Raw genomic sequence first — 4,914 nt, 5'->3', positions numbered from 1 at the left:
TTTAATGTCATTTTCAGGGAAATATATGTGTCATAACAACATAAAGCAGGCATTTTGATCTGCCTGGTGCCAGGGCCCACGTCATTTCAGCATCAAAACAGATCCAGCAAGTTCGTGGTAACTTTGCTCTCCCAAGAGCTGCCTCTTTCGCCCCCTTGGTTTGTACTTTTCTCTTGTCTTCGAGCAGACTTCTTCACCCCTGTCAGGGGATGTCACGTACTGTTATGGTTAACATCTAATTTTCGCTGGAAGCACTTGGGAATTGGACCCTTATCTCCACATACCACGCACATCAAAATGGTTTAATCAACCCTATTAATTCCAGGGCTTGCTGCTGATCTGGATAAAAGACTGCACTTTCCCAGCACTGAAGCTTTGTAGCCTAGTTTCACTTTGCAAACCCTCCATGCAGTTTGCACTCTGCTCCTCGGGGCTGGACTCATTTCCTTGCAGTTTGCCAGCTCTGACACAGAGGTGTCAGGTCTCTGCTTTAAGGCTCAGACTGGTTCTGGCTGATTTGCTAGACCAGGAGCATCCCATCAGCTTGAAAATTTGGACATGAGTGTCCTTGGTCTCTTCCCAGTGCTCTGAGCAGTCATTGCCACTTCCATTGCAAGGCACCTGGAGAGCACATCTGCTTAGTTGTTTGGCCTAAGAAAGTACCCAAGAGCAGGGAGAAACCTCAGTGACACACCAAGACCAGGGCAAAACTCACGGGATGTCATTACAGTTGTGGTACTGGCAGACCTAAGGAAGGGGACATGCCTTTGCCCTTGTCCCATCATGCCTGCTTTACAGAGGGGTGGTGAGACATGGCTTATTCATCAGAAGCCACAGCCTGATCGAGAAACAAACTCCAGAGGACTAGACATGGGAGGATTATGTATTGGAGGGTAGCTTATAGGCATCTTCCTGACCAGATGAAGAAGCGGACCAGATTCTGCCCCCTTTTCCCATGTCCAGCAGTTTTTTACCCCATGGCTCACCTCCAGCTTAAAGCCAAATGTCTCCAACAGCTGTGGGGATGTCGCATGTTTAAAGCAGCCACAAGGCATCCACCTAACAGCCTGGGGCTGCTCAAGACGTGCTGCTCCTCGGTTTTCTGAGAAAGGGTTCTTGCAACATGAAAGAAGTGCAGGCAAACAAAGAGCCCCAGGGAGAGAAGTGACAAGCAGCAGCTGGAGCTGGCAGGTGACTTGCCGGCGGGTGACAGAGCAGTTGGGTTCGTCCCTACTCTGCTACTATTTTGGAAACTTCAATAAACAGAAGAGGCCAGATCAATCTCTCAGTGCTCCAGCACAAACCCCAAGGACCCCTGTTGACTTCAGTGGCAACAGCAGCCTGAGACACCAGTTTCTCCATACACACTGTGCTTCATTTGGACCTTGGTTAAACTCATCAGAAATAGCCTCTGAAAACATTATTAGCAGTCCACTAATTAGCAAGTCTCAGTGCTTTTGCTGGTGCAAGCTTGCAGCAAGCAATTCATGTTCATTTGTGACATGGAGAAAATGACTATAACTTCTGTGTGGGAGCTTTCAAGCAGCTGGAAAAAAAGTATGGATGTTTATATTTTTAAAAAGGGATTGTTTTTGCCACTGTCAATTATTAATGGCTCTCAGGTCAGGCTAAGGAACAATGCCAGGGATAAATTACCCTGTACACTATTCATATATGCTTTCACCAATTGTTTCCTTCTCAACTAGAGGATTCACCTCACAGTGAACTCCTTGGCATTTGGAAAAAAAGGACTGGTGAAGCAATGAACTCAGAGTGCCCGTTTATTTATGCATTGACATCTTTCCTACTTTGTCAGGTGTGTTTAATCAAAAAAGAAGCAGGAAATGCATTATAATTATAAACATATTACTGCGTAAGAAAAAGGCTGCCCTTGGAAAGGATTGTATTGTTTGATAAACGGCTACAGTGAAAAAACACAGGCTTAACCTATGAAACTCTCTGCTAAGATCAAAGCAAAGCTGCCTGCCACCACAGGCTGCCTGTGCAGCGGGATTCAGCTCTGAGTTTGCAGCAAGGAAAGTGGAAGAAAGTAAAAAAGAAAATGCAATCTTCTCCCTTCCTTTTTTATTTTTTCCTTTCCTGAAACTTTTCCCATAGTATAAAAAATGACTCAAACAATAAATATTTGCTGTTAAAATTAATAGAATTAGTGATGAACCCAGCTGAGAATACAATAATTAGAGCCTGGTCCAAAGCCCTTTGCTGAAGTCCATGGAGAGACCTATTGTTTTCAACAGGATCTGTCTTGGGATCCTGGTGCGCCAAAGCAAAGATGGAGTTACGGCCTAACCCTGGGAGATCCTGGATCTCCTACAGTCTTTCCATGTGACCTTGCCCAAACTTGCAAGCATTCCTTAATCTTGAGCACAGCTGAACCTGTGTCAGTAATCTGCTGCTGTTGTAGAAAGCAGAAGTCCTGGTCTGCGAGACTGGGAGTGATGTAGGTAAGATGCAGAAGGGGTTTATTGCCCTTCTCAGCACTTTGAGGCTGAGTCATGGCCCTGCACTTAAATAAAAAAAAAAATATATAGACAAACTAGAAATTGTCCAGAAGAGAAAAACAACAAAAATGATCAGAGGTCTAGAAAACATGACTTACAAGGAAAGATTGAAAGGGCTGGGTTTGTTTAGTTTACAGAATCCAAAACATCCTAGTAAACTTTAAAGATGTAAAAAAATATAGGGTATCAAAAAACATAATCGATTGCCCTTTATATCTGTGGGGATAGCAAAAGGTACAACAAAGAAGATTTAGGATAGATAGTATTAAAAGCTGTGAAGTTAATAATGCACTCAAGTACATTACTTAGGGAGGGAGCACAGTGTCTCTCATGGGGCATTTTCAACATGTTGGATAAGTACCTGCCATGAGAGACTGCATAACTCACCGTCCCATGGAGCAGGCTGTTTTCAGCTTTCTGGGTCTATGGTTTCCATGATCTAGTGACTGTATCTGGATACCCAAGAATGAGAACTTGGAGGTGATGAGCCTTCACAGCATTCCCTGATTTGAAAAAAAGCAGCAGGTGCTCAGCCCTTCTAAAAATTGACCCACAAATCAACGACCCTTCCTTAAAACCTTATTTTCATTGGCTTCCAGGTTTATTAAATAAAGACCAACAAATCCCCACCTCTTTGTGGGACTGTCATTGTATTTGTGATGTACCTGGCTGCTCTCCCATGCGGGATTCCCATCTAAGCAAATGCTCAAATGCTCAAATATTAGAATGATGAGACCTCTGGAAAAGAATGCTCAGAATGTCTTCCAGGTAGTGGTAGCCTTGCAGATCCTGCTTGAGAAAGTCCCCTTCTGACACTGGAGAACAATTGCAAAGCACTCGGGATGGTACTAGGTATTGTCTAAGTGGGCCAGGTGGTGGCCAACACCTGATTAGAAAGGCAGCATCCCTTCTCCCCACAGTGTCTGGCCCTGGGCTGCGTATTCCCTGGCTTGAAGCTGTGTGTGCTGCTGACTCCCTGTGACCGAGCAACTCTGCCGATCCTCATCTGCCTTGGTAAGACTTAACACTGTTCTCTGATTCCAACCCTTTTTGCAAAAAGGGCCCCAAAAGCCCAAAAGTCAGAGTGTTCACATCAAATTTGACCACAAGACAGAAGTCTCTCAGAAACCAGGCTTTCTATTACTGCCCAGCAAACCCAAATTCCTTGAATTTTGGGCACAAGGTGAGGAGTTTGTAAAGGGAGGGAGCACAGGGTTGCAGCCAGAGCAGAGCTGGGACATAGCCCCTGGCATCTCCAAGGACTTGGGGGTGATGTGAGGGCTCCTCGAGTGCCAGGGGAAGGATGATGTGCTCAAGACTGCTGCAACCGTGCGTCTTCTCTGCAATCCCCATTTCCTGCCCAGCTACAGCTGTGTTAGGTACTATTTGGTCCTTGCATGAATGCTGAGAAAATCACTAGTTATATGATACAGGAATTAAAAAAAATCTGCTTCCAAGCATAAACCAATGACCATGGCAATGGTTTGCAAACATGGGGTTATGGCCCCAAGTCAGCTTTTTTTCCTCGGCTCTGGGTACAGTCACGAGCCTGGCAGGAATCCGTGTCAGCTAAAATGCATGGCAGCAACTGGCGTCTCCTGGAGTTTTGGAGCTGAGTGGGGCCACAACAGGAAGGAGTTTGGGAAGGCAGCACTGCGGGGTTAGGAATAAACATGTCCCTGGGGCAGACATTCCATAATTGGCCATGACAAGGCTTCTTTCTCCAGAGAGCTGGAGCTGGCCTGTGAGGAAGCAGAATGAATCACTGCTCCAGTCCAATTTGGCAAGTGCCGTGATTTAGCCCTTCTTTGCACGAGGAGGAGATGATGATATAGACTGAAAGACAGAGGAGAAACGTAGCCAAAGGCTTCTGAGCTGGGAGATGAGTTTGGGTTCTCACTCATTTTTTTCAGGTTTACTCAGATCCTTAGAAGGAAACCCTGGCAAAAACCACTGGTACAAAAACAATTCCCTTTATCAACAATGCAGAGGGAACAATGGGGACTCCTGAACACAAAGCTCATACAAACAGTAATAACCATTTTATTTTACATTGTTACAACAGCAGTTGATATGCAATTCTTCCTTCCAGCTCCCCACTTCGTTAACTATTTCTGTTGCCTTTCTGCTCCCAGATAGAGATTTATGGGAGAGGATCTTAGCAGTTGGCATTGGTGTCCTGCAGTGTGGTGGTGACCACATGGTTGTGCAGCCTTCTGTGAAGAGGAGGGTTGAGTGTGGTTTCTTCATACCACCCTGTGCCCTTGGAAAAGTCCCACTTTCTTTCAAATACGAGGAAAAAGGTGTGTTGTTTCTGCCATCCTTTCTCTGGATGGTGATCATCAGTGCTATCTTTAAAGCTCCTTGTTATCTTAGCAATCTTACTAAGCCT

The sequence above is a fragment of the Tyto alba genome, unplaced genomic scaffold (genome assembly GCF_018691265.1).
Source record: "Tyto alba isolate M040663 unplaced genomic scaffold, T.alba_DEE_v4.0 Super-Scaffold_9, whole genome shotgun sequence".
NCBI classification, from domain to species: Eukaryota; Metazoa; Chordata; class Aves; order Strigiformes; family Tytonidae; genus Tyto; species Tyto alba.
This window is presented reverse-complemented; position numbering follows the sequence as displayed.